The sequence below is a fragment of the Colossoma macropomum genome, unplaced genomic scaffold, assembly GCF_904425465.1.
Source record: "Colossoma macropomum unplaced genomic scaffold, Colossoma_macropomum, whole genome shotgun sequence".
NCBI lineage: Eukaryota > Metazoa > Chordata > Actinopteri > Characiformes > Serrasalmidae > Colossoma > Colossoma macropomum.
Genome location: NW_023494807.1, coordinates 28,854,688 through 28,867,502, shown reverse-complemented (window position 1 = coordinate 28,867,502; position 12,815 = coordinate 28,854,688).

Sequence of the window (12,815 nt, the reverse complement as noted above, 5' to 3'; positions counted from 1 at the left end):
TTTCGCTAGTTCAATGATTGTTTTGGGAGTGACAAACTGGAATGGTCAATCATTTGTTCATGTTAAAATAAACATAATTAAGTTATTGGGTCACTCAAAGCAAAAGGGTTTTAGTCCAAAGTTCAACTCAGTTAAAAGACTAAAATATATTTTTAAACTCTTTTGGTAAAAAGATCCATAATCAGCATGAAATTCATTCATTTCAGAACATTCAGCTGCTAACTGCGTATTGTGTGGGCTTATGCTCTAGACGTGAAAGCAGGGCACATTCCACTGCCAATCCAGTAGAAAAGTGATGCTTCTCGCCCACCTCACCTGGGGCTCAACCTTCTGTCGCTCTTCGCTTTCTTCTAGTTCACCACCAGAGCAAAGTTTTACGGCTAACCTTTTCCTTTTCCGTATTAACCAGTCCGAGCAGGCAGAGGGGCGTGTAAACAGAACGCCCACCCCATACAGACTCCACTCTTATCCCTTCAAAACAGCCTCAGCAGCCCTGGCGTTCGTTGGAGTTGCTGCTGAGAGTCAGAATTGATTACGCTGGGCCGGCCTCCCCTGGGCTTCCACAAGGAGCAGCCTGAGTTAAATGTTTACTCCTGCTCAGCAAGAGAGCTCATGCTGGAGTATATTGATCCCTACGTGTGTGAACTTTTGGCTTATGCCTCAAAACTTAAGCACAGTGAACTCTTACTGATCTACAATGCAGCCGTCTCTCAGCATGTTGCATTGTAGACTGGGTTCGTTGTAATGTCGAGTGTTGGTCAAGCCCACAGCTGCACTGAAACCACCTGTCAAATGAGCTGGTGAAATAAGAACTGAGATGTTGCTGGGCCAGAGAGAATCCCTGGACTGCTGAGTCAAGACAGAGCAAAGCTGAGGAGAAGTGTGAGCAAATAAACCTGTAACAAGGCAGCAGAGATTTACAGCCAGCCTCACCGCAAAGGTACATCTTTAGTCCTCTTCAAAGTCATAGTTCGGCCAGAAAAATCTAACTTCCCAAATGTAGTCTATCAGCCAATAGAAGTTTGGTGTCTGAAGTTCGCTTCTAGTTTCTAACTGAAACTACCACCACCAGGTTAGTGGCATGTTAACTGTATGCTTAAATCATCATGTACTTGTCTCAAAGTGTGTGCAGTCTAACTTATGTATAAGCATGAATACAATTAAAAAAAAAAACTATAAAAATAAAAAAATTAAATAAAAAAAATCGAAATGATTTAATACTTTCACTTCAAAAATTCAGTAACCTGGTTATAATTTTGAGTTCATCAAACTAAGAGTAAGATAACAGAACATTTATCTGTTTTACATTATTAACTATTTAAAGTTAACTATTAACTATTTTAAGTATTTAAACTCCAGTGAACTCAAAATTTACGGCAACCAGGGGCCTAAAATGTTAAAGTGTGCATAGAAAACATGCTATATCGCCAATACGCACTAAAAAATTGGCTTTTATCAAACATCTGTATGCACAGCTGTAAAGAATGAGTGATGATTAATCCTACACTGCTCCGTTTGTGCATGGCCAGGCTCATTTACATAAAGGTTTCCCCCATATAACGATATACGGTAAACAACGTGCCTTTAAAAGTCTCCTGTAGCCTATGAAGCAAAGCTGAATTGAAGTGTTGCATAAAAATACAACTTGCCATTTATCATTTCATAATTAAATATGTTTAATAATAACATTTTCACTTCAATTTTCAATTTCACTTTCAATTCAATGTGAACATGCAAAAATTATGAATCAAACATGCCAGAGCATAATTTCTACAAACTGAATTTTGTATGCTTGAATTTCTGATTTTTTTATAATAATGGTAATGATAATACTTTACTTCTTTCCATTGGATTTCCTATATAAAACACATTAAAAGCTCAATATGTTTTTAGTTTCTGTGAATGTTTCTTCACATTTAGGAATATCTCTAAATATATAAACATCCACACGCAGAAGAAAAAAATGGTAAATCATGTTCTGTGTGTAAAAGCATGCATATGTGAGGATCACGCACAAAACTGTGGGTATGCACTGCTGATATCACATAAAACATAAAATCATAGTATTTTTCATCAAAACACAAAAAAGTTTACTTAATTGCAAAACAATGTGTTTCGGTAGTGACAATTCTTAATGTTCCACACTGACTTTCAGAATTTGGGGGACACTCACTTCAATGCAATCCAACTGCTCATCGTGTGTGTAACGTTTGAGGCATGGAGGCGGGATGCAAATGCGAGTTGCTTTTATTCAAATTAAAGTTAGAGTCCCAAAACTGAGTAGAAGTTTGAAAAACAGACAAGTTCATGACAAAAACAAAATCAAACTACAAAATGTACAAAACCAAGATACAAGAAAACATCAACAGGGAAACATCCACAATGCAAGACAAAGACAAACACAGGGGTATAAATACACTGAGGGAAAATAAGAAACACCTGGGACTAATGAGGGGCGGAGCACAGACAGGTGGAGCAGATAACAAGGGGGCAGGACCAGGGAGGAGACACAGAACAACAACAAAAGCACATGGTATAAGAAAACAAAGGCACATGGCTACCACAGAGGGGAAGAAACAGACACTCAGAAGGACAAAGGAAGAATCCGTGACAGTGTGGCCATGAGGGTCAGGGATGCAGTCTCACTTCCTGCTGTAAAATGCAGGGGTGTGGCTAAGATAAGGCTTTTTTATTAAAAGTTTTTTATTTTAAACAATTGCAGTTTTTTACAGTTTGGGAGGGACAAAAGACAGTACCCTATAAATGATGATTCTGTATACAACCCCATTTCCAAAAAAGTTGGGACACTGTGCAAAATGTAAATGAAAACAAAATGCAATGACATGCAAATCATTTAAACCCTACATTTATTTGAACATAGTACAAAGACAACATATCAAATGTTGAAACGGATAAATTTTATTGTTTTTTGAAAAATATATGCCCATTTTGAATTTGATGCCAACAACACATTCCAAAAAAGTTGGGATGGGACAACAAAAGACTGGTAAAATTTTGTAATGGTAAAAAAAAAATCACCTGGTGGTTTAACAGGTCAGTAACATGATTGAGTATAAAAAACCATCTCAGAGAAGCTGAGTCTTTCAGAAGTAAAGATGAGGAGGGTTCACCACTCTGTGAAAGACTGCACAATCAAATAGTGCAACAATTAAAGAATAACATTTCTCAATGTAAAACAGCAAAGAACTTGGATTTCATCATCTACAGTACATAATAACATTAAAAGATTCAGAGAATCTGGAGAAATCTCTGTATGCAAGGGACAAGGCCAAAAGCCAGTATTGACTAGCCAAGATCTTTGGGCCCTCAGGCAGCACTGCATTAAAAACAGACATGATTCTACAGTGGAAATCACTGCATGGGCTCAGAAACACTTCTGGAAGCCACTGCCTGTGAACACAGTTCATCTCTGCATCCACAAATGCAAGTTAAACTATTAAATGCAAAGAAGAAATCACATATGAATGGGACCCAGAAATGCTGCCACCTTCTCTGGGCCTGATCTCATTTGAGATGGACTGAGGCAAAGTGGAAAAGTGTCCTGTGGTCCGACGAATCAACAGTTGAAATTCTTTTTGGAAATCATGGACACTGTGTCCCCCAGGCTAAAGATCACTCAGCTTGTTATCAGCACACAGTTCAAAAGCCAGTATTCATGATGGTATGGGAGTGCATTAGTGCACAAGGCACATCACCATTAATGCTGAATGATATACACAGGTTCTGGCAACATATGTTGCCGTTCAGACGACGTCTTTTTCAGGGAAGGCCTTGCTTATTTCAGCAAGACAATGGAAAACCACATTCTGCACATATTACAACCACATGGCTGTATAGTAAAAAAGTCAGGGTGCTAAACTGACCTGCCTGCAGTCCAGACCTGTCACGACTGAAAACATATGGCACTTTATGAAACGGGAAAAACGACAAAGGAGACCCTGAACTGTTGAGCAGCTGAAATCCTGTGTTAATCAAGAACAGGAAAATATTTCACTTTCAAAACTACAGCAGTGTCTCCTCAGTTCCCAAACACTTACAGAGTGTTGTTAAAAGAAGAGGTGATGAAGCACAGTGGTAAACAGGCCCCCATCCCAACTTTTTTTGGAACGTGTTGCTGGCATCAAATTCAAAATGGGCATATACTTTTCAAAAAACCATAAAATTTCTCAGTTTTAGCATTTGATATGTTGTCTTTGTACTATTTTCAAATAAATGTAGGGTTTAAATGATTTGCACATCGTTGCATTTTGTCTTCATTTACATTTTGCACAGCATCCCAACTTTTTTGGAAATGGGGCTGTATATTTAGTTTACTGCTATCTCAATTAACACCCTGGGTTTAAACAGATCATAACATCCTCGTAAATATCTTAGGTCTGAATACTTCACTGCTTTATTAAATAGTTTTTTACTGTGGGACCACAGTTTGGGCTTATTCGGTAGAATGGTCCATATAGGAAATGGCCCCTTTAATGTAAAAACTGTAGTTGTATAAATGGAAAAATATGTATGAAAACTGTAACTTAGGTTTGAAAGCAATAAAGTCTTCAATTGAAGTAATATGTGGTACTCTTTTCTTTCCAGTTTTTCCCCATTTTCTCCTAAATTAAGTCATATCCAATTCCACCCTCTAGTTAGGACCCCCCGCTATCACATGATACCACCAGCACTAGGAGGGCAAAGGCTAGCACAGGCTTCCTCTGAGACCTGTGAAGCCAGCCACTTCTTTTCAAACTGCCGCTAACACAACGTCATTGGACAGCTGAACGAAGGAAAGCACAAACCGCCAGCTCTGTTATGTCAGCTAACAGACGCCTGCGCTAGCTAGCATCACACTGGGTGACAGGGGAGACAGGGGGCCATCCTTCCCACCCAGACAGAGGCCAACTGTGCACTTTTGGACTCAATATGTGTGGTACTTTTAACTAGGCCATCACCTTAAGTCCCTTTATTTAGGAATGATGGCGCAGTGGGTAGCGCTGTCGCCTCACAGCAAGAATGGGTTTGATTCTCAGCTGGGCGACCAGGGTCCTTTCTGTGTGGAGTTTGCATGTTCTCCCCGTGTCTGTGTGGGTTTCCTCCCACAGTCCAAAGACATGCAGTCAGGTCAATTGGACATGCTAAATTGCCCCTAGGTGTGAGTGTGTGTGAATGTGTATGTCTGCCCTGCGATGGACTGGCGACCCGTCCAGAGTGTATCCTGCCTTCCGCCCAATGACAGCTGGGATAGGCTCCAGCACCCCACCACAACCCAGAAGGATAAGCGGTTTAGATGATGTGTGTATGTATGTATGTATATACACAAAGGCTTATTTCCCAAAAAAAACGTTATATTACATTTTACGTAAAATAAAATGGACAAAAGTATAGACACAGTTCAGATCCCAGATGGCTGCTGCTGTTGTTTTTAGCTTTGCAACATACTTTTGTCCAGTTTTGTAGATAACAGTGAGTCATACAGTGTCAGGAACCATATAAAGAACCTTATTAGACATTACTGAACAACTCCACACAGTTTGAGGCAAGCAAATGATGACTTATGCATGCAGTTAGCACAATGCTAAAAATACTATAACCTTTCATTACTTGTTAGCTACTTTAGCCTCGCAGCTCCAGTTCAAAGCTAAATAGCAAACTTTGGACAACATGTTTTGGCTGACTGACTATATTTATAAGGAGGGAAACTTAAACTTAAATAAAAATTTTCACCAAACAATTTCTGTAAAACCTTGAGATTCAGCATGATTAGTATAGTTTGCATGGTTCAGGCTAAAAGGGAAGGTGACAGCAGTTCTGCAGTGTCATGCTTACAGGTAAAGTCTTTCGTTCCATGATGCATCATTTCTTCACTTCCAGCTTTCTGACACCTGCTGTTCTTCCTCTCTGTGCTGAGGGAAGCAGACAATGCCGTCACCTGACTTTACAGACTCTGTGCTCAGCGTCGACACGGCGTGATGGATGTTTCCCACTTTATCTTAATGTTCACAATCTGCTGAGCACCTCCATGGCAACAGGCAGAGCTTCTTAATTCCAATTTAATTTAGGCGGCTTAATTACATTAGAGTAACGCGTGCCGGTCCACAGATCTGTGGCGTTCTGAATGGCGGCAGACAGGTAGTGCTTAACTCGAACATTTAATTAAAGGGCCTCTAATCAGGGCAAAAAACTTTTTTGAATGATAGAGCCTGATGTGCTCTGTAAACACTGTTAAAGTTTCAAAATGTACTGTTTACTCCTCAGTTCATTTCGAATTAGGTGTTTTTGTGATGTCACAAACACGTTTACTAATATAATAATACTATTGCACCTCCTGCTGTTTAGCCTTAAGCATTTAGACTGAAGTTATAAGGAGTGTTTCAGTCCAGGCTGCTTTTTTCAATGGAGAGCCATACAGGGCAGCCAATCCAAACAGAGCCCATTCACATACATTTTTGACGGTTTTTTGATTATGGTATTTAAGCTATCCAAATATACTACCTAGAGGTTTTATGCACAGAGCTACCTATCAATATGTGATAAGGGAGAACATTTTGTCAGAACACCCGCCTTACTTTCATGTAGCTTAGTGACGTCAAATCGATACGCAGCAGCATTAGCTTGCATGTAGCAATATTAGTATTATAACTCTTTAACAACCTCATAATTCAGAGGATCCAGTGATATACGGGAGAAAAATGTGAACAGGACAAAACGTATCAGGTTCTGAACATTTATATTAACCACAGGGCGAGATATGCTGTGAAATCTGCTGTACTGAATATATATATGCTATAAATAATACGTTTACAGAATGTAACACGTAACAAAAGAACAATTAATTAATGTTTGATTTTTACCCAATTTTCTCCACAATTTAGTCGTCAACTCCACCCACTAGTTAGGACTCCCCCAATCACACGATACCATCAACGCTAGGAGGGTGAAGGCTAACACAGGCTTCCTCCGAGACCTGTGAAGCGCCACCGCATCTCTTCGAACTGCTGCTCACGCAACGTCACTGGACATCTGAACGTGCTTGGAGGAAAAAGCGCCAACCGCCAGATCTGTTACGTCAGCTAACAGACGCCTGCTCTGACTAGTATCGCGTTGGGTGATGGGGGAGGTGGGGGGGCCATCCTACCCACCCAGAGAGAACGAGGCCAATTGTGCTCTCTTGGACTCCCGGCTACGGATGGCTGTAGCATCACCAGGGATCGAACTCGCGACCTCCTGATGATAGGGCCAACGCTTAGATGGTTAATTCAATTAATTATTTTAAAGGGTAATTTCACTGATTTTTCAAAATTTCTGCATAATTAAATAGCGAAGATGTAAACAAAGTCATTCAGAGTGGTTTGGCGTGAAATGCTCCGATCTAGAGAAACTTACAGAGTCAGCATTGTTCACAGTGGTGGTGATGGGAACCAGACGTCTGAAGAATTTGATGCCTGTAAAAAGTTATTACCCAATATAGTTATGAATACACTGTCTGAGACACTGTTTTACGATAGTTTCGAGAAGGTTTTGGCCTAAAACGTATTTTTTAAATCCATTTGAGGTACATGCAGGGTGTTGCAAGGGAAAATAGTCCCCAAAGAAAAGTTATTTTTTCAGATTTTACATTATTTCACAATCATCAGCATTCCATGTAACACTCAGAAGACACGTTTATATTAACCACAGGGTGAGATAGGGGCGATTTTTCCAAAACCCTGTTTATCTTTGCCATAGAGAATTTGAGCTTAGACCTTAGAGTTCCTAATATGGGCACAACGCCAACCACAGAATGATGCACGACTACAGTGGTCTATTTAAAATCTAAATATAAATGTCATTAGTTGCTAATTTGCACGATTATCTGGGTCAGTCTCCATTTGGAGTGGGAATTCAGGTGGATACATTTTTTAAAAATCTATTTCTTTCATCTCAAAACTAAATAATCTTAATGTGTCTATTAACATCTCCTCTTCTCATATATGCAAGAAGGAGAGCTTAATTCCAAACATATTTTACAGTTACATTCTGTAAATTGCCTGACTCATTGTTGGTCAGGTGACTTTGTGTAACTATTTAAAATCAGTAATAAAATGATAATTTGGCATTAATTTGACAAAATTTTAATTACCCAGCCATTAAAGCACATAACACCAGATGGACATATTGAAGTTATGGGCACATAACACCAGTGACACATAGAAGTTCTGAGCTGCCTGATAAACAAAATTATTACTAAATTAATGAAATATAGTGAGCGAGTGTGACTCGCCTTATCAAGCCTTGAGATGCTTCCTCTCTGATGAGCCTCGACCCAAAGAAGCAGTTTAATAGAGCTGAATATACTGTGTTAAAATGTAAAATAAGAGTCCCGATAGCACCAGTGACTGAAATCTCTGAACAAATCATTTTTAAAAAATAAAATCATGTTTTTTAATGAAGTATAACGTTCATGATTTAAAAAGTAAACATGAATCTGTTTTATACAAATTCTTAAATTAAACCTCTTAAAAATATTGTTTTATATTAAAAATGGTTTCTGAAATGTTGAAAACTGGTTTTGTGATGAGCTGTTTTACAGATGCAGAGCGACTATGAAACAGGATAAAAAGAGAAAAATCAGAGAATCATAAGAGAAAAGTCTTATTTAACCGTAGCTCAACTGTGTAAATGTACATACTGACTTTTGGAGCTGTGCTTAATATTTTAAGCATCTTTTTAAGCCCTGCAACCTTGTGTGACATAGTTTCACGCTCCAAATGGAGAATGACCCATCTGGTTAGGCCCATTTTTATTGCAATAACTAAATTAATCAACTAGATAATTGGTGGATGACTCAGCTACTAATATATTGTACACTGACAGTCCTACTAATTTTAGAATTCTGAGTTGGTCTCTCCTGTTTGTGTCTTGATCTGATCCATCTGCAGTTATTCAACACAGCCCTGATAAAATCTCCACCTGTTTCTGTCCACGTTCTACAGCAATTTACCAGTAAATATCCCATTAAATGGGCTCTTTAAACCTCCTGCCCTGCACTAAAACATGCATTAGCATTATCATTGGCTGTCAAAAACAATTACATTAATCAGGGCTCCAGTGTACCCGAATGGCTCGGCTGCAGCGTGTGCATGTGTGCGTGTGTGTGGAGGGTAGTGAGGACTGCCTGAGCTGAATGCGAGCAATAAAAATAATGGCGCCTGCACAGACTCGAGCAGATGCTGTCGTTTCATATTGAGCCAGGAACAGCATCCAAATCCACATCCTGCACACGGAAAACCATTAAAACTAGTGGTGTGAAAATGCGTCAGTACATCGATTTGAAGGCGATACTTCAACTGGATCGCTTTCGGAATGAGAGAATCAATTAGAATAATCTCACTCTAAATAAACCATTAACCTATTAATCCTGTTCAAGCTACTGCTGTAAAATCTGCTTTACTTTAAATAATAAGTTTACAGAATGTAACACACGTAACAAAAGAACAATTAATTAATGATTTTAAGGGCAATTTCACTGATTTTTCACAATTTCTGCATAATTAAATAGTAAAGATGTAAAGAAAGTCACTCCGAGTGGTTTGGTGTGAAATGCTCTGTTCTAGAAACAGACCGAGTCAGAATTGTTCACAGTGGTGGTGATAGGAACCAGACGTCTGAAGAGTTTAATGCCTATAAAAGCTTTCTCACAGAAAGTTATTACCGAATATGGTTATGAATACACTGTCTGAGACACTGTTTTACGATAGTTTCAAGAAGGTTTTGGCCTAAAATGTATTTTTTTAATCCATTTGAGGTACATGCAGGGTGTTTTAAGGCAAAATAGTCCCCAAAGAAAAGTTATTTTTTCAAGCTTTTCACTATTTTACCATCGTCAACATTGCATATAGAAATCCAGAAGACCTTGTGTAGATTCATTGGTGGTTTTGGATAATAAATAAAATGGCTATATTTGTGCTGTAGTCATGGTGACCCCTGGTTCCTATCACCACCACTGTAAAGAAATCTGAGTCACTACAGTGAACCCTTTCACACCAAACCACTCTGAATGACTTTTTTTTTTACATCTTAACTATTTATTTATGTAGAAAGTTTTAAAAATTGGTGGAATTCCCCTTTCAGACAGCCAGGTTACTTACTTTTTAACATAACCCAACATTTTTTACAGTGCTTCAGAATGCATTCTCTATTTTTAACTGTAAAAATGTTTCTGTAAAAAGTTTTTTACAGTTAAAACAATGCAATTGAGGAGATTTACACCTCTAGTTACATCTGATCTGAGACCAGGTCAGTGTAAGTGGCTTTGCCCAAAGCTCCCAGTCAGTCTGGGTCAGGTCTGAGTCCACGTCTGGTGGGAGCTCGGCCTGATCGAGCGCTGAGGTCCAGCCTGATGGCCAGCAGCCTGTGTCGTCTCTCTGCCTCAGGATTAAAGGTGTTATTGGGCAGATCTGGGGGGATTATGGGGGCCAGCAGGAGTGCTGCACGTCAGCACTGGAACAGCATGACTGACAGATGCTCTGCATGCTAATGAATGAGCAATCCGGCATTGAGGAACAGAAACCAGTGAGGCCTCTACAGTCCTGACCATAGCCTCAGTCTTCAATACAGTCTACAGAAAATGGTTACCATTTACTGGCACTGTAACAAAGACTAAGAGCATTCTTTAAGTTTGGGCACCCCTGGTCAAATTACACGTCTGGCTGATTTAGTTGAAATTAAAAGTCAACAAATCCTCCACAAAGAACACATCTGAATTTGACATTTCTCTGAACTGCCTATTTCTACTGCACTTTTGAGTTTAGAAGTTGAAATAAAGTCACTTAGAAAATCAACAGAACATGTAATGTGATGTCCAAGGGTGTGCAAACCTTTGCATATGACTGTGTATATGTATGTATGTACACCGATCAGGCACAGCATTCTGACCACCTCCTTGTTTCTACACTCACTGTCCATTTTATCAGCTCCCCTTACTATATAGGTGCCCTTTGTAGTTCTACAGTTACAGACTGTAGTCCATCTGTTTCTCTGCATACTTTGTTAGCCCCCTTTTACCCTGTTCTTCAGTGGTCTGGACCCCCATGGACCCTCACAGAGCAGGTACTATTTGGGTGGTGGATCATTCTCGGCACTGCAGTAACACTGCCGTGGTGGTGGTGTGTTAGTGTGTGTTGCGCTGGTACGAGTGGATCAGACACAGCAGTGCTGCTGGAGATTTTAAACACCTCAGTGTCACTGCTGGACTGAGCATAGTCCACCAATCAAAAATATCCAGCCAACAGCGTCCTGTGGGCAGCGTCCTGTGACCACTGATGAAGGACTAAAGGATGACCAACACAAACTGTGCAGCAGCAGATGAGCTATCATCTCAGACTACATCTACAAGGTGGACTGACAAGGTAGGAGTGTCTAATAGAGTGGACAGTGCTGCAGTGCTGAGAATGATCCACCACCCAAATAGTACCTGCTCTGTGAGGGTCTATGGGGGTCCAGACCACTGAAGAACAGGGTAAAAGGGGGCTAACAAAGTATGCAGAGAAACAGATGGACTACAGTCTGTAACTGTAGAACTACAAAGTGCACCTATATAGTAAGTGGAGCTGATAAAATAATGAGCGTAGAAACAAGGAGGTGGTCATAATGTTAGGCCTGATCGGTGTATATATATATATATATATATGTATGTATATGATTATACATGGTTTAGCAACTGTTTTTGGTGATAAGCACTGAAAAAATTCCATTATTTTGGTGCAGTTAGCAAGCTAGCTATCGAGCTAGCCATTAAGAGCAAAAACAACACAATTAGCATAGGTACACTTGCACGGTGCTGCACACTGAGTTGTATTAAAAGAGTGTAGAGAAGCAGCCTGGTTGGCGACAGCGGGGTGACTTATGTGCAGCTGCGCAAGGAGCTAACATAGCAGTTAGCAAGCTAGCTAACTCGCCTACCAAAAACAGTACAATAACAAAAACAATACCAGACAGCACAGTGCTGCACACCAATCTGTAGCATGAAGGTGTAGAAAACTGGGTGTGGTTGGCAGTATTTAGTGTGTTTTACAGCCAGTGGGGAAGAAATGTTTAAAGATCGCTTAACACTGCTAAAATTAGCGCTTCCTCCTTTTTGGATCTTCAGTGCTGCCCCATGAAGTCCCGAACCTTCAGAGGTCAATACAGCCAAAGCAGCAGTGCTACTGGTTGCAGACGTGAATTGGTGTGCAAATCAAATGTGCCTTCAGGTTATGTAGAAAATGTCACATTTATGAGGTGAGTGCACATGAACACCACCACAACGTGGTATTTACTAGCAAGAAACAACTTTTCGAGTTGGAATATCAAAACTAGATGTATTTTAGTTATTCAGCGCCACACATGAGCACTGCAGGAGAAAATCTTTTTCTAATGTCTTATTCTCATCTACATGTGCAACAACAGATATGAGCATAAGCTGGACAAAGATTCTCACTGGATGAAAACATCACTCATCTAATGCACATCCTCTCCTGTTGATTTTGCTGCAGTAACGTAAAATAAACTCACTCTCTTTGGCAAGAGAAAAACAAAATTAAACAATTATTAAGCATTATTCCCTACATGTCCATCTTGATTCTGACCAAAACCACCTCCTAAGTTGAAAGTAGGAACTTCTGAGGAGGATTTGATGGCAGTAAAAGTTGAACTCAATGCAAAACTTTGCACAAAAAAAGTATTCACTCTGGAAAAGTCAGTAACACAACACAACTCATCACGGCAAACTTTCACTTAAATGAGTGTGAATGGGTCTTAAATTATAGTGTTTATCAGCCTTTTCTACTGTT